The 18,966-nt window shown below is 35.3% G+C and overlaps 1 protein-coding gene across 3 annotated transcripts in view; it reads left to right on the top strand.

Moving 5' to 3' along the window:
• Positions 1 to 18,966, top strand: part of LOC106136093 (amyloid-beta A4 precursor protein-binding family A member 2) — a 144,232-nt gene that overhangs the window by 27,544 nt on the left and 97,722 nt on the right. For all 3 annotated transcript variants that reach the window (XM_060950805.1, XM_060950793.1, XM_060950808.1), the window contains exon 2: positions 3,490 to 3,549. The gene's annotated coding sequence lies outside the window, so the exon portion shown is untranslated. The remainder of the gene's footprint in view (positions 1 to 3,489; positions 3,550 to 18,966) is intronic.

The raw sequence follows: 18,966 nt of genomic DNA, 5'->3' as shown, positions 1-18,966 counted from the left end.
GAACTTGCTTCGTTCAGCAATAAAGCGGATGAGATAAATTGTAGGGTTTAATTTGATTTTTTCATAATTCGGTACCGAGTTACAATTTTAAATTTTAAAGTTGGGCTTTCCGCGTCCGAAATTTTGTAAAATCTAGTACCTACAACAAGACCGAGTGATTCAAATCGTCAAAATGAAAATAAAAACTTATAGGCATATTATTTATAATTGTAATATTATTGTAAATGAAAAACTTTGTGTGGATGTGTTTCACGCAAAATCTACTAGACTTATTTTAACCTGGAATAATAAGTGCTCTTTATCCCGAAATTTCCACTGGAATGTAGCCCCGCTAGTTAGTTATAAAGCGAAACTATTCTACAGGTAGATAGATGATCAAGGCTGGAAACTAGTGTATGCCATTGAATCGCCCGGGTGCATCGAGATTAAGTTTGTTAACCGGGTTTATTGCGTTCGTTATTAGCCGGGCCGGATCATCGGATTATCGCTGCAATCGAGCCGGTTATAAAACCAGCTGTTTCGCTGAAACTTGAAATCGGGACTCATGATTTATCGGTACTACGTAATATCGAATTGCGAAATCAATACCTTTGTAATAAAATAGAGCTTTTTGTTAAAATATCGCATATATCGCATTGGAAGAAATATACTGTACCGACCACACGTAAAACGATACACATCGAAACTTGATCAGAAAATTATAATAAAAAAGATATAGTAATTTGAAAAGAAAGATAAATTGTATGTAATAACAATTATATCATAGCAGGAACATGTTGTAAGAAGTCATAATGATCACTTTAGAATATAATTGCAAATATAATAAGTAAATTTTTAAACTGAATGTATAGGAGGTTTGAGTACAGTTTTTAAAAATAAATGCATTTTTCCATAACTTTAATCTTCAAAGGATCCTAGGCAAATTGCAGTGTACTACATGTTCGCTTCGCATACTCTCACGTAGTTGTGTCTGTCGGTGATCCAAGCTTAAGAGCTTGCTTTGTGAACTGGTTCAAGGATATTCCCAATGGTAAGCACGGACCAGATTAAGATTCTAAAGGGAGGAGAAAGTTCAAGAACTGAAAATACTGTTTAAAACCAGTGCATTATTCTTTAAAATAGCCACATAAGCTTTATTATCATCATATCAGCTGTAGGATGTCCATTGTTAAACATACTCGTAGATCTCCCCTAATGTTTTCCATTTCGCTCTGTTAGAAGCACCTTGCATGCACCTTTCCCATCTCGTGGGGGCCAACGCTGCGCTTTTCGGTATGTGGTCACTACTCGAGCACTTAGACCTCATCGGCCATAAGCTCTTCGAGAAATGTGGCCTGCTCATTGCCACTGAATTTTGTTGACCCAAACTGCTTTGACTGTTACTTTTCAACATCAGCTTCGGCTCCAATAAATATGGTATTCATTATGCCAAATAATACACACTTTTTGCAGTATAATTTATCGATTTACTTCCATAGTACTGCAAATAAACAAGCAGGATTCTCATGCGAAACAATTTGAGACCCTAACCAATTCCCGGAATTTCCTTTCACATAATGCGATATCGACTTTCACGCCATTCCGGTAAGTAGAATTGGCAATTTCGACCATCGTATAGTCCACTTTCAAGCAGATAAGTGGATAACAAATATACTTTTAGCGGTGAGATGAAACACTGGCCGTTATAAGGGAGAAAATGTTTTCTTATTAAATAAAAAAGTTGATCGAAAAAGATCGCCTAAAATTCTTAATAAAAATCTGTAAAGGAATGGACTAATTAGGTAATATTTTTATTTGTAAAAACTTTCTCTAAACCTTTTGGGGTTTGTTCCATAAACCTCATTTGCTCTGACCTTCATGACTTATTCAACAAGCCATCATCACAGACGTAATAGAAGTTATTTCTAGACCAACGCACGCAATCCTAATTTGTTTTTAAATTGTGTGATTTTATCCTAATAAATAAAAAGATATTTTGACGACTGTTTAATCAATTCTGCAAAAAAGTCGAAACTTTTTTGGACTATAAATTTAAATTACTTACATTTTGGGACAAGATTTGGCAGTTTCAACTTGCATGCTTGACTGACACCAACCAGCTTTAGAGATATGATACGTAACAAATCTAAAACTATGCGAATTAAACAATATATTTTATCGTGCCAGGTTGGTATTCCATGGTTACTTGTGTACTTACCGTTATCAATACCTACGGTTATATGGATAAACAGCACTTGAATCAAAGCCTATATTGATAAGATTACTATTGATAACGTTAGCTGTGGTAATCAGCTAATTTTGATATTAGGTTGCATTGTGGAAACCATTGTTTTTCCTTGTTTATTCCGAAATGGTATCAATTGTACTTTTGGCTTCCGAATTCGATCATCTCCCTGGAAATTTCGAAAATGAATGTGCTTGTGTGTTTTATTTATGAAGTCTATAAGATTATAACAATTTAAATTTCCCAAAATCTATGTTTACAAACGAATACTACAACTAAAGGTTGACTGGATGAGATTGCATTAGTGATAAGTCCGCCTTTGTACCATCTCTATCTGTTTTGTATGTTTTACATGGTGCAATAAAGACTTTTATCTATCTAACTAAGAAAAAGCTTTCCTACTTGAGTTCAACTCACTACAAAGAAAACATGCATTGTAAATATAAAGCTTTCGTTTTAGAATCTTTTATAATTTTCGGTTGTAGAAAGTACCTATAAATCTCATTTTCCCTGCAATCTAACTGCTCTGATGTTGTCGAGCTTCAAATTATACTTGTTTTGTCACACATTTGTATATAGCCGGGACAAATTACACAGATATGTATGGACGAAGCATTATTCGTTATCGCCGTACATTCGTGTGCTAGCGCTATCTCGGATATAGGTCCCATCCGGTCCTTTTTACTGGTTCTAGGTCGAGCTCTGAAATATTTTGAGCGAGAAATTCTTGTACTTTTCGAGCTTGTAAGGTTTTGAATAAATAACTTCTGAATTTGTGGAGTGATTAAGATATCTGTCTAGGGTGCGCTAAAAACAGATGAAAGATGCCAAGAAAATTTCTTATTTGATGATTATTCTTATTGAATTTGTACTTATACTAATAGAGTCACTTCAATGTTTGCGTCATGCTTTCGGTCAAGTAATCAGAAAACTTTATCTGTTTCAAGTTAAACTAATAGCGACGATTAAGTGAGGTATTATTTAAAAGTAAGGTAATCAGTACGTTGCGTTCAGTCTATTAATTCTATGCCGATATCCTGAGACAGACATACGCCAGCCATGAAAATACTTGCGCTACCTTCGTGAACCTATACATGTCATTTCATCAATATGAGTAAATAATAATACTCTGTCATTAAGCCAAACAGCTGAACGTGGCTTATCGATCTTTTTAAGACTGTTGGCTCTTTGTACCCGGCAAGGGATATAGACGTATTTACAAGTATGTATGTATGGGTAAATAATTCCGTTTCTCCTTGTTTCAGCCAGACAACAGCTGTTCGTGTACAGGAGGCATACTTCTTTTCACATTTTATGAGATACATGTAAGTACGATGTCATAATTCACATCTTTATATCGTTTGTTAGCAGTCTAAGAGTTGTTATATTTATCACAATACTTGTTGTAGCTTGTAGCCTCGCTCGGAACAGTATTTTCCGGGATCAAAGGCACCCTATATACTTCTCAGTATTTCTACCTTTGTTTGTTTTTTAAATTTAATTACAGTAGTTTAATCTCTTGAGTTGATTTGACTGATTGAGTGAGCGCCTGATAGACACCGTACAGCCGTAACTTTTGGGCATGATAAGTCGAAAGTTGATGAGCATGTTCCTAGGGGCTTCCCTATATTTTCATAAGACATAGAATTTTAACACTAAAAGAAAATATCCCGAAATTCTCGTGAGAATTAAAAACGACTCATTACGTTGTACGAGTGTGGAGATGTAGGTTTAGCACCCGGCAAATAAGTAGAGCCAAGAATTTGACACTTCTGGGATGCGCAGTAGCAATTTTTTTCATATAAAAACCCTGCGTCCCTAGAATATAATTGTCGTGTCGGGCACAACAATCTAGTGCCTGCCTACACATTTTGGAAAGTTCCTTGTGTATAAAAGTTGGAACAGAATTCCAAGATAGCGTAATTTCTTTGGAAGTTTCCGTAATTACTCTTATTAAGTTAGCCATGTCTCAGTAATTATCCCGGACAGGCGATCTTATAATTTAGGAACCGATGAACCCGACAATTAGCCTATAAAGTATCAACTACGTTCTTGTTACTAAATGGTAGTAATTCATTGACATAATATCGAGACTTTTGGACTTTTTCGGTTTATAGATGTAGATGCGATGGTTATTCTATAAGTTAAAGCTCCTACTACAGTTTTAAACGGATTAAAAATATAGTTTTACTGAAAATTGCACATTGGATACTGTGTTGTTTTCATCGGATTATGTTGTTCACAAAGTTTTATACTGAGTTGGTAAACAAACAGAAGCATATTTCACAGCAACCTAAATATGTGAAATGCTTTTATTTATTTACAGTTTGTAAATATTTATTTGTTTATTGAAATTATCTCTTTCCCATAGAAGACATAAAAGAAGAAAGAAATTAGAAACTTGGGATTCCTCCTACTTATGAATTTGAATGTAACGAAAGTGTTCATCCCTAAGAGGTAGACAGACAGCTTTATGATGAAATTGAAATTAAAATATTGACAGGTTGGAAACTTATCGCCTAAAAGAAGTTTTTTGTCTATTCCTTAGTTTCATTTTATGAGATCCATGAGAAAGAGATGGAGTGGTAGTATTCTAAATTGCTGGGAACTTGGGATAATTTCTGAACGAACGAAATGAAAATTTCCCGTACTCCTCCGAAACGGCTTGACCGATTCTCATGAAATTTTGTGAGTAAGGTCTGAGAATCGGCAGACATCATTTTTTTTTTCCTTAGCGATAAGGGTTGTCCACCCTTTACATTTTTTTTAACTAGTGATAACTTAAAAAAATATTTATATGCACAGCTAGTCATTCATAAACATTTAAGATAAAATCAATGCAAATAATAGCCTTACTGGAATCCGAAATACGATTTCGAAACAAATCATTTAGAAACGAATCAGAAACAAATAAGGTCACAAAACAGCTTAATTTCTTAGAATCTAGAAATCTTATTCTTTTGAAGCTTTCTAATTCATTGTGTAGCCTCGGGGCATCGCGGGCATTTGATCTGGGTTTGGTGAATTGTTCCTTTGATTATTAAACGTCGTTGTTCATATCAACGTATTGTCAGCTGTCATATGTGAATGTGCCCGTGAAACGGTCGAATGTGTGATGGTATTGGAAGTCAGGAAATTGATTCAAATACACACACATACAACACTATTTATCACGTACTTGATAGACAAAGTTAGTAAAATTCCAAAATCACATATGTTATAAAATCACGCCTCTTTCCCAGAGGGTTAGTCAGAGACTTTCTACTTGCCACGATTCCCGCTAAGGTGGAATTGAGTTTCAAATTATATTGCGAAGTAAAAAATTACTATTTTAATTAAACCAAAAATTTTATTAAACCTTTTAAAATTTGAAATGAATTTAGGTTTTTGCTAAATATATCAAGTTCATAATCATTTTGTTCCAATCAAGATTAGTTTTGGATGTAATTTTCTACAACATCAATATCTAATTTACATTTCCAATCATACACATCAAAATTAACAATTATAACACAAAGAACATGGTGAACTGTTGACAGATTTATCAATACCAGTAATCTATTTTATGATATCGTTTTCGGCTAGAATGTCGTGACAATTTCGCTTCGTGTCAAATGATCTATCTGAATCGATATCGATAATAATCCAAATGATGTGTGTAACTTCAAAAGCTAATTTTTACGAATATAACTAGTTTCTTTCTTTTTTATTCGGAAACAGAAAATACCAGGACGCATTTAATTTACCAAGATGTAGTTTTCCTCATTTATAACAACGTTGAGCATAATTTCTTTCCTTTAAAATGAAGTACATTTTCTTGAACAATTTTCATCTCACATAAATCGCTTAAAACGTATAACCACTTGTTTCATAAAAGAGTTTCCTGCCTCTTCACCGAAGGGGACGTCTCTCCCTTTATTATGACCGCGATGTCTTAGCAAATTTAAAGACACCTTTTAAGGGTACTTGGGGTTGCTATTTTTGGCAACATCACGATCGATAGTCCCTTTATCCCTATTGTCTTTCTTCGTAGTATTTTGCACTGATAAAACCATACACGCAACATTTTCGCAAAAAACGTTAAGAAAAATACCATTATGACGAAAGAAATTGAAAATTTTTGTATTTTGATTTGAGAATTTGTTTTTAGTAGTACCGATTGGAATTGTGACTTACTCACGTTTCACTTATATTTTCCACCTCAGTAAACATATTCTCTGAAGTGACAGATGTGATCCTGAAGTTAAGTCGTGGGTAAAAGTCTAGTACAAAATATTCCTATTGCCCTTATAACTTAAATCACACATACACTTGGCAAAGGCAACAGCGGGCATGCAATTTGCCTCTTGTCGTTACTCGATCAAATTTTCCTCTCCCTATCATTTTTCAGGCCGTCTTTCTCTGAAGTGACAGATGTGATCCTGAAGTTAAGTCGTGGGTAAAAGTCTAGTACAAAATATTCCTATTGCCCTTATAACTTAAATCACACATACACTTGGCAAAGGCAACAGCGGGCATGCAATTTGCCTCTTGTCGTTACTCGATCAAATTTTCCTCTCCCTATCATTTTTCAGGCCGTCTTGAGGATGTCTTTGGTTAGCTTACATTACCTTCTCTATATTGTGATTTATCGTTTTTGTGTTCACTCTTATACCTCGCCCAGGGATATTTATTATCGGCTATTTCCAGTACGGGCAGATGTTTTTGTTTTATCTGCACGGACGATTCGTATCGTAAATAATCTTCGCAATCCTGTGTATATTCAATATTTTATTCATGGGACATTGTCTGGAGCAGTCTGACGTTTTTTGATCGGAAAATATTTTACCGTGTGATCTGCAGGATAAAAGGGAATGGGAAACTATACGGCAGTAATGACGGAGTTTCGAATTCGCTTTATTTTATGGATGTCATTACGTCTTTCGCCGATGGGCTAGTAGTTTGGAAATGTCAATAAAATCTGAAAGGAATGTTTTTGACACGTTATATTTTTAACCTGTTTTTAACTTTCGTTATTTTTCACTTAATAATGACTAATAAAATAAATAAAAGGGGTGTAAAACTAACATTTCTTATCCGATATTGTTGGCTAATGTCATTTATTGAACCATTACTACCTCTTAGCAAACTTCATATAGGTGATCATATTCATATATGTACCTATATAAGAATTTCGTTAAGTCAATGTTTAATTCTACTTTGAATAAAAACCGAAGAGCATTACAATGCAATAAGTATTTTAATGTGGTTTCATTTATCGCTAAGTACATACATACATACATAAAATCACTCCTCTTTCCCGGAGGGGTAGGCAGAGACTACCTCTTTCCACTTGCCACGATCTCTGCATACTTCCTTCGCTTCATCCACATTCATAACTCTCTTCATACAAGCTAAGTATATCACTATTATTTTCAACCTTACCTCTACTTGATACCATAACATTTCCAAGGAGCCACAGGCAGTGACCATTCTCATTTTATTTTGTTGGAAAATAAAAGCGGACCAACCACAAGCATACAGGGGGCGATTCCCGCGTGACAGCTGACTAATATGCCGCCGACGTAAATACAATTCACCCCAATTTACGGGTGTGCTTACAACTGGCGAAGACTTTTATCATGGTCAGATAACTTTTTCTATACCTTTTATATTCGATTCTATCGTATCGGAGAGGATGAGCAATAATGGTGATATAGGTTTTATGTGGACGCATTTATCTTGCGATCTAGACGCGTGGCTGGATCGCTTTTTTTATTGGAAAAGCAATATTCAATCCGCTTTTATGAGATATTGAATGTTTTAATATCGAATGAGTCAAATTACTTTGTTATGTTTGTTACACACATAATCACAGAGACTTCAATACATTTGTCGCGGTCCGTACATACTTCTATAAAAATAAACTCTAATGTACTCCCTCCCGGTTACTGAAAAAAAACCAAATACTCAAAAATCATAATTATAATAAACATTAATAATCAATAATCTTTATATCTTCTCACTTCTAACCTTAAAATTGAGAACAAAACTTATCCAGCGATAAGATACAAAAATGCATTATATATAAAATAAATTAAATTGCACTGGCAATGTCTCTATAAAGAAACCTTTGCTGCACTACAAAGTTCATTTATCAGCATCCCAGCCTGAGGTGTCACTTGCTCTGTAAAGGTCTCAGTTAACTCTATTTTAACTTCAAGGAGAATTTATGGCCGCTCCCAGCACAATGTCGATAGTGTCTCTGAAAAATTATGGGAAATTGAAGATAGTGTGAACAAAAAAACGCTGCACTCAAGTTGTAATTTCGTTCGCTACCTTTAAGACATTCTTTGTATCAAACAAACGGAAATTAATATCATAAGTATACACAAAACATGCCTCTATACCGGAGGAGGTTAGTCTGAAAAAGATACTTCTATATACCTCTTTCGTGAAAATTCTTACGAAACACACACATATAAACATCGAATTTATACAAACTTTGTTTCTCAACATAATGATTAACATACACATATCACATGTTTATCCCATACTGGCTAGACATACCAAATACTCATGAGACTTGAACCAGACGTTTAACAGAATGGCATTAGTTCTCAACACAAAAGTGTAAACCTTTACAAAAACAAATGAACAGCAGTTAAAGAGAAAACTTCAAATTTTAGTGAGTTAACAGGCACTTCATAAAGTTGAAATTTCCTTATCCCGAAACCAAGAACTCAGAACCTTTTGTTTACGCCCCGGATTCGTTATTTTCCTGCGCTGTGCTGTTTTGGCGAAGTTTTCCTATTTAACGGTTACTGAAAGACGATATTTCAGTTAAGTTTTCTTTTTATTGTAAAAATATGATGTAATATTGTGTAAATTGATGTATAAAAAGACGCGTTTTACACGCATATAAGCTAAATTTTTGTGAATCAATGAAATTTATTGATATGCAAACAAAGGAGTCTAATTCTTTAGATGCCTTACGTCATAAATCATTTCTTTTTTTTTGCATCATAATCATCCTTCTGGTGTTCTACCCGTTTTTGCTCTGTATGGGGTGAGTCCAATATCTGTCTTGGCCAAGAAAAGAATTAGGGACTTCTAGTTATTACACAAAAAATAACCCAAGTAACGAAGTAGGTACAACAAGCAACAATCTACGGTTATGCTTTGTAAATTGCTTTTCAGAAAATTAAATGTTTCGTGGTGTGGTTGTGATTTTGACAGATGTTTCAGTAGGTAAGAATCGTACCCCTATCTCATGATTCTTGTTTTAACTATTTGTCGGTAAAACCGCGTGAAAAAGCGAGTTATGAATAAAAAGATTACTTTCTTTCAAATTTAATCTCTGCCGTGTGGTTCCCGGCACCAGTACAAAAAGAATAGGACCACTCCATGTCTTTCCCATGGATGTCGTAAAAGTAGACTAAGGGATACAAACTTGGTATTCTTTTTTCAGGCGATGGGCTAGCAACTTGTCACTATGTGAATCTCAATTCTATCATTTAGCCAAATAGCTGAACGGTCTTTTCAAGACTGTTGGCTCTGTCTACCCCACAAGGGATATAGACGTGACCATACACATATGTATGTATGAAATCTCTAATATTGTGTTAAATCGCGTACCCCCGAGTGCCCATTCAATTTTCCGCCCTGACTCCGCGTCTTGACTCGAGATACTTTTTGGCAAGAAATTTATGTTTTTTTTTTCAGCTTATTTTTCGTCCACGTCTCATCAACAGGAAAATGGTGACATTTTTGGCATGAATTTAGCGTTCGTCAGCGGACTCCTAGCACAATAAACACAACACGAGTAAATAACTTTTAAAAATAAAACCTAAATGAAAGCGATGTCTTGAAAGCGTCTTTTAACCGTGATCGTTTGACGACGTGACTGTAGAAATATTTTGCTGCGCTCCAAATTTTATTTTACTCGGTTTTATCTACTTCAAAACTATTTTCTGCCTCATTTCCTTTTTCAGTATTTTCTCTGTACGAGTATATCATTTACCACTTTTGTTAGATGTATTGATAAAACTCCTAAACGTCGAAACCTTTCGAGGAAAGGAAGGTAGAGCCCATGCTTTGCTTGGCTTGTCTTGGCGGGGCACTTCTGTACCCATATTTCACCTAGAAAAATACAATCATACAAACTACATTTAATTACGTCTAAATCCATTGCGGGATAGGCAGATTCAACAATAATGTTCATCTGTTTGGCGTAATGACTGAATTGAGATTCATATAGTGACAGGTTGCTCGTCGCCTAAAAAAAGAATCCCAAGTTTATGAGAGAAAGGGGTGAAGTGGTCCTTTTCTTTTTTATATTAGTGCCTTGAAACACACGTTACAAAAATCCAATCATTTCACAAATTTCTTTATAAATTTCATCCTCATATTTGCTACGTAAGATAGCGCAAGTAATATTTTCATTGTAATGCCGTTTGACTTAGACAAATTAAATTTGGGTGAAACTTATCTGTTTTTATTACCCTCGATGGGCAGGGGAAACATTTTGGAAGGCAATTGTGCAAAGTAATCTGGTTACACAGCAGGGCCGTGTCCGGTGTCTTCGGGCGTCATTTATATCAATACCATTGACTTATATAATTCAAAAATATATTGACCGTTATTGTACTTTGGTCTAACTTAAAACTGTTACGCAAGAATTTCTCTCCCCCATTTCTTACTAAGGGGCAATTCAGGTCAGCTTTTATGTATTGAGATTGTCAGTGAATTTTTATGGCGAACGAAGTTGCGAGCAACAGCTTGTTTTAAATAAGTCTGTTCACGTTAGCGGTGTATGAGACACCGATTTCTTAATGTTTTCTTATAATTCACCTTTTTTTAACACGACTTGACTCTATTCTATATAAATTTATCGTTGTTAGCCTATATTAAACACACAAATGTTTCAATTCACTAATGGTGTCTAGAGAGTTTATACACGAAACTTGAAAATGCATGTCTTATCTGCTCTCTCTTTCTGTATTATTGATTATCCAAATTTAAAGTGACAAAGATTTGATTTTATAAGACCATTTTTTTAATGAAAAAGACTCTCTATCCAGTGATTATTAAAAGTAAAGGTCTGTGTAAACTCTACCGACTCCCCACTTTCAGAAATTGGTGTCTTTAATTGCGATTCTAGGCATATTTCTACGTAATCAAAGTCTAATTTGCATTGACAGTATCCTTGTCTGTTCCCCAGTTTTAATGTTATCTCCCAAGTTTCGGCTGCGTTTTGTTTTGTCAACTTTCGTTTCCTTTCTGCTTTGTTATGGTTCTCTATCATCAATAAATTGGATCGATTTGTCAACTACTCTTTACTTAACATATAAGTCGCATGAAAATTTACTTGATTATATTTTACCTCATACAACGACGAGTACGATGATTTTTTTCTGTGATATTTTTTAACTTTTCCCTTAAATCAAAAGTGTATAGAATATATTATTAATCCTCACTCATTTCGATTGACGGAAAGAGTGGCATTAAATTTTTTTTTAGGCTTCCATTATTCAGAGCAATAAAACATAGAGAGATAGGAGTTGGAATCTTTTACGTACTTTATATTTAGAGATTTTTCATGGCACATTTTATACAATGTTCAGCTGAACGTGGCCTTTCAGTCTTTTCAAGACTGTCGGCTCTGTCTAGCCCGTAAGGGATATAGACGTGATGATAAGTATGTATGTTTTATACAATTAAGTTATCATTCATTTATCAAATCTTTGTTTAAGCGAAATACCCTTTCCTCTGACCAATACAGTCTGCTGACAGTCACACTACACCTACTGCAATATTACACGACTTGCATTCTAATTGCATATTCAAACGTGTGTTCAGTTGCTCTTTGAGTCCACTGGGCTGCAGAGTTCATAGTGTAGTCCTATTAATTATTGTGTTAGTACGATAAGCCGTGTATTTTATCATACGGCAAACTGTGAAAATATGTATGTTATTATAAATTATGATATATCATGCTGAAATACAAAGTGGTGGGAGTCGAAACTTGAAATTTTGGAATTGGAATGAAATAAGGTCAGTGGGAAGAGTTAGACATATAAGTGAATAGTTATGTCTCCTTTTCATAAATTTTAGCTATATATACTAAAAGCTTTTATCCTCGGCTTCTTTTTCACATTGATTTATGTATATTCTAAGTACTTCTAAATAGGTCCATATCCCTTGCGGGGTATATAGAGCCAATTGTTAGGCCTCGTTTGGCTTAATGACAGAATTTAGATTCAAATAGTGACAGGTTGCTAACCCATCATATATGTACAAAAGAAATCCCAAGTTTATAAGCCTATCCCTTAGTTACCTTTTACGACATGAAGAAAAAGAAAGATATGGAGTGGTTCTATTCTTTTTTACATTGGTTGCCGGGAACCACACGGCACGGTCTGTGATGTAAGTGCGCATAATTTGTAGATTGTTTTATTGTTTTGTTTTTTAAATGAATTTTCTATCGATATTATTGCTAATTAACATTCCTAGTTGTGATCAGACAGAATATAATTGAAACACTTAATGTATTCCGCGTGAATACAGATTCGTTCTGCCTATCTTTGGCGTACGTCTGTAATACTATAAAACGAGTTTATTTGATAGATTATTTATCAAAGTATGCAGAGATCGTTGCAAGTGGAAAGAGGTAGTCTCTGCCTACCCCTCTGGGAAAGAGGCGTGATTTTATGTATGTATGTATAAATTATTAAATATGTTTCATTTAATAATTCCGTTGATTTAGATTCAATTTTTTTTTCCTTATTAAAATGATGTGTCTAAAAATACACGTTACTTAACTGAAAACAATAATCATTATACATTATAACGCATTTATGAAAAGGAAGCAAATAAACAGGAAATGTAAAAACAATTGTGTGGCCGTGTACGGCACTTAAAAATGGAACCATCTATGTATATGAACAGTATAACAATACTTACCCTAATTGATATATAAGAAATTGTAAATTGTGTGTAGCAAATCAAATAAATTAATTCTCTATGTATCTATCTATCAATATTGGTTTATTTCATCGGTCAATTGCCTAGTTATTCTGCGTAACCGCAGCTGCAACAATGCATTTTGTTTGTCAACTCTGTCTGGTTCGGACTTCAGTAATTTCTCTAATGAACCTAGTCTACAAGCAATATTCAACTATATACGGTTCTTTTAAGAGTGGTTTTGGAGCACATGAACCACAAAAGTGAATAGTTGCAGTGTATGCGATACTAATTTATCAGCTCAATGGTTAGTTTCGCGAACTAAAAGCGACATTTTCCTGATAAAGCGACTGTATTTTGTGGAAATTAAAATAGAAGTCTTCTTCTTGTGCCGTGTGGTTCCCGGAACCAATAAAAACAAGAATAGGACCAATTCATCTCGTTCCCATGGATGTCGTAAAAGGCGACTAAGGGATAGACTTATAAACTTGGGATTCTTCTTTTAGGCGACGGGTTATCAACCTGTCACTATTTGAATCTCAACTCTATCATTAAACCAAATAGCTCAATGTGGCCTATCAGTCTTTTCAAGACTGTTGGCTCTGTCTACCCCGCATGGGATATAGACGTGATGTATGTCTTCTTCCTCCTGGCATTGGTCCCGGTTTAACATCCTCACCTCTCTGGATGGGACTGGAGTCTGGGGTGCGTTTTTTTTATCTTGATCCTGGATTGGGTGAGTGAATTATTTTTAAACGAACAATTTCCGTCTGACCTCCACAACCCTTTGCATCAGAACCTTATCCATATTGGATAATGTTTACGCATTCAGTTGCCTGAATGTGCAAGTTTCTTCACGATATTTTCCCTAACCGTTTTCGCTTAGTCCTCAAACTAATAGAAGATCGTTAGATAATTTTGTGAGCATAAAGTCTGCCTATTCTTCTATGCAGCTTGTATTTTGTACAATAATTTATAAAAAAAAAATTATGTTGTACAAGACTCAGAAAAAAGTCATTGGTACATGTCCGAAGTAGGATTTGAGCTTGTGTTTCCACGCGCACTGTTCACACATTTTACCTTTCATTCGACATCCGACGCTCGTTCCTGTTATTTTTGTAAGAGTATGGAAATAGCATGTATCTCAAATGAAAATGATCCCCAATATCAATGAAATTTTATATTTTATATCCAGGTCGTCTTAATTAATAAATTTGATTGCAAAATTGTATCTTTGTATGTACAAATAAATAATTTTGTTAAAACAACGCTCTTAAAGGATTATATTAATAATCTTCCACAGATTAAACAACAACAAGAAGCGGCGCAAATACAATAAACACTTATCTATTGTTTACGTCCACAATTGAATAAATCTGGATTTTCGTTCAGAAACTGGCGCGTACGGAATGGCTTTAGGTTTTTGTTTAGCGCTGTGCCTACTACGGCGTGATGTGAAATCCTTGCCCATCTGTCCGAGCTAGATAACTGGGGCGCGATTCTAACGCGATCGAAAAGTTCTCGCTCATAGTGAATTTTGAATTACTCGTACATTTTCTTTTTCGAAAGGAAACAGTTTTTCCGGTCTTTGAAAGTCATAAGCAAAACAACTGTTTGAATGAATAAGATTATCTACGACCACATATAAGTGAGTCGAGTGATTTTATGGCATGAATCCCATCTGGCCTTCACAACGAATTTGTTGTTTCGTACAACTTACGACATTGGTGCACTGTATATTTAGATGTCTGATCAATAAGTAGTTTCATTCACGATGGTTCCCGTCATCATGAGAGAATCTGTAGGCTATCAAACGAATGTAAGGAAGTGAAAAAAATAGTTCTAGACACATGGTTGCAGGGACCCGGGCCCGAATTCCTTAGACTTTGATGATGTAACTCTCACGACCGAGATGCTCCATTATATACAAAATATCTTGAAATGTTTTCAAACGTGAACGATATTCGTTTGTGTGAGAATCGGGCGCCTATTCTTGTGCTTTCTATTTGTTTTAGAGCTGTTTGGCATATGAGTTTTCCCGGCTACGATGGTAGTTTCCTGCTGTTTTATGTTCATTCAGCTTTCCAATGGAAAGGATTTAGGTTTTCGAGGGTGGAAATTTTAAAGCTAGCCTTTCATTAGCTATGAGCTAATCCGGAACATTCGTAGCGTTTGCATAGTTTTATTACAAAGCAAGATAGTTGTAAAAAAAAAACCCACGCTTTTAACATTTTTCTAATATTCCTAAGGTAAAATTGGACGTTCGAAGCTAAAGCTAACTATATCACATAATTAATTTTCGTAACTTTTATTAACACAGAAAAATTTAATACCAAAATTCCAAGTACCAAAAATTCGCACAGCGTAAAACAGTCCACCAACTATGCTCGCTCACTGCTCACTATCACTGTCATAAGAACTCTGTAATCGGGTTAAGGCGTTCCGCATACGACATACTTAGTAAACTTTCTCACGGTTCAACATGCTGTCTCCTCCAACTCGTTTTAATTTGTTCCAGAGAGTTATTAAATTCATGTGTCGCGAGGCGTAGGCGTATAGATGTCAGCTTAAAGCCTTGGCTCGTGAATTCGTCTGTTCATTTATATTGCTTTGTGACAACCGAAATCGACTGATGCTTTAATAAAGAGAGTACTTGGTGGAGCAATAAGTAGATAGATAACAAAATTAGTCCGTGTATTTTATAAAAAAAATAACTCTTTATAATGATGTATTATAGAGCTTCAGTAAGATCGTCCTGGATAGAATAGGCGGAGCAAACACCGTACTACACTGCTAAAAAGAATTATCAACAGTAGTACACTACTTACTACTATGATAATGATGACAACGCGGCATTTACCAGCACGTTACATCGCAAATAATAACGCGAACTTTCTATTATTCCTTAATTAAAGAGCAAATATGTATCTAGCTGTTTCGGTCGACGTGATTTAAAGATCTGTACAAGGGCGGTAATACCACCACTAATAGAGACACGCTAATATATTGCCGTGTAATCATCGTCGCCTCTCGCATGTGCCTTAATCTGAGCTGCAATAAATCAGCAAAGACTCGGCAGATAGACTTGTCGCGTTGCCAACTCTTGTCGCTCATGCAAATTTTGCGTTTGTCGCCTGCCTTTTTAACGACTCTAAACTTTGGATGTAGAGACGTGACGAGCGTTAATAAGCACTAGTATACAGCGGAATTTTTAGTATATTACACTTCTTTATTTTTTAAATGCTGGATAAGTATGCGTGATTGACAGTGAAAGAGGCGTGATTTTATGTATGTATGTATTGACAGTGACTGCAAATGGATGTTTCTAAACCACCGCATGTAAACAAAAAAAATCACGGTAATATCCAAATATAACTTTATCAATATCCAAGTTTAATATCTAAAACGACAGCTTACTGAATTCTCGCTATCAAACGTCTCTGTCCGGGTAACATCGTCGAAAGTTTCAGCAAATGGCTTTCACAGCTCGTCTTCGAGTAATTGCGTTCCTTTCCATGTATTTACCCGTTTATTGATTACACAGGTTCTGCCAGCAATTAGTGTGGCAATAACTTCACGGGAAGTGTACGGTCGGAGTCATCGAGTTCGCAAATAAAGGAACAGAGTTAAGAGGATACGCTAGGTAAGGTGCAAAACATAAAAAGTACGTTAGAATGAGAGGGAAATGCGAATATCTATAGTCAAATCTAAGAATAGAAATCATAAAAACTTAGCTAAATCTTTCCTCACCCGTAGCTTTGTCAGTAGCTAAGAATATAATAGACGTTTAAAATGAGACAGATGAGAAACTTCATTTCAAATGATGGTGTTCGTATTGAGATATGTTTCCTGGTATTTACTCTTAAAATGTAGGTGAGCGAACAGAGGCTCTCAGAAATATGCAATACAATAAGTAAATGTTTTGTAAATGCTGTAAAAAGAATGGCTTTTAACTTCACGGTGGGATCTTTGCTATCATTGTGAAAAATGTTGAAAATGTTTGTCCTGATACGGAAAAATTTATTTCAATTCATTTCATTATCACTAGCGGTGATAGTGATAGTCAAAAACCTGAAAAGTCTTATGGATTGTACAGATTCTTGTACGAGGAAGGACTTTTTATTTAACTTTTAATGAAGTTTCAGGCTAAATCCGATTGTCATGTGTTGGTGTGTGTCACAGAATTTATAGACTTATTCTCTCACAACGGCAGTCCCACAACTTGTACATTTTGACGTGACAACGTCTTATAATTCGATTGAGCCGGCTGCACGCACGAAAAAACATGACTCATGCGGCGTTACCTCGCTCTGAGGCGTTCCATGTAAGGCTTGAAGTGCAAGCGAGAGCGCGGAACGAGTGACAAAGAGGCACAATCGGCCTTCGCGTTCGGCAGCGTTCGACATCCGTCTCTCTCTTACTTGAGTGGAAATTAAAATTTTCTTTTGAAAAATGCTACCTTTTCATCAGTATTTTCTTAAGACGTTGTCACGTTCAACTATCGTCAGTAAACCGACTTTACAGACAACCGATTTTTTTACCCGCTTTACGGGAATCGTTTAGGGATGATTCGCCTATTACATCAATCTGAACTGTATGTGCTATCATCTTCATAACGTCGAAGGACGTCCATTGCTGAACATAGGCCTCCTCCTATGTGCTATATTGCAATATTACAATTACATATATATACATACTTACATATACTACTATTATCATGTCTATATCCCTTGCGTGGTGGAGAGAGAGAACAGTTTTGAAAAGACCGAAAGACCACGTTTAGCTGTTATGACTTTATGATGGAATTCAAATAGTGACTGTCAGATTATTTGTCTTTCCCTTAGTCGCTTTTTACGACATCTATGGGAGAAGGATGGAGTGGTCCTATTCTTTTTTATATTAGTGCCGGGAACCACACGGTTCTATTCAACTTTTCACCATTTTAATTTTCAATTAATTTACACCGGTCCAATTAATTTGTTCTTAAACTTGTGTCGGGCTTATTTTGTTGCAAATCACCCGTATTCAGGGCATAAAAGTGTACCGTCTAACACAATCCATTGTCTGTCCTGTTTATATGGGCCATAGATTTTATTTCGGCGCGTCGTTCCAAGGCCCCAGAAGATGGATGTACTGCATTGACTTTATTTGCCGGCCCTATAAACGTGCGATCTTGGAAACGGTCAGGATTGAGAATGTATGGGGCGAGTTTTGGACATTGATTCTATAATATACTAGGAACCTTTTTTAAAATAAGCACCCAAAATAACGGATTTTCGTAAATTAAAGAAATAAGTTTAAGAACAATTGACTGTTATTTTAATGCTTATATAATTAAGTATAATGTAAAGTTTTTGTTGGGAAACAAATCTGAAACCACAGATTTTGACGTGGCTTTCATAAACTGTTAATTGAAATCAAAAAGGCTCTGTTTTAATCAAATAGAGATTATGAGAGATAAAAAACACGGCGATGAAGACGCTAGCTGTAGCTAGTAAAAGAAAAATGTCAAAAAAAAATATTCCCAGAATATCCAACCCCGAACTGCCCTGAATATACAAAAAGCAATTCATCATAACAGAATTATTTCATGCGAAATTTATCATGATGTTTCATATCTCAGGGTTTGTTTCGACGTTTAAAATTCTAACTGGGTATAAATTCAGAATTTGCATACACATGTCCGTATATATTTGCCGAGGGGCCCGTCCGTACGAAACCACAAAAGCGTTATAGCAATAAGTGAGTACAGAAGTTACACTTCATTTGTTTTTTTCGATTCAGTGAAAAGGAGATGA

Source organism: Amyelois transitella, chromosome 3 (assembly GCF_032362555.1).
Source record: "Amyelois transitella isolate CPQ chromosome 3, ilAmyTran1.1, whole genome shotgun sequence".
Lineage (NCBI taxonomy): Eukaryota > Metazoa > Arthropoda > Insecta > Lepidoptera > Pyralidae > Amyelois > Amyelois transitella.
Note: the sequence above shows the minus strand (reverse complement) of the source record. Positions and strands in the feature narration are given on the sequence as shown.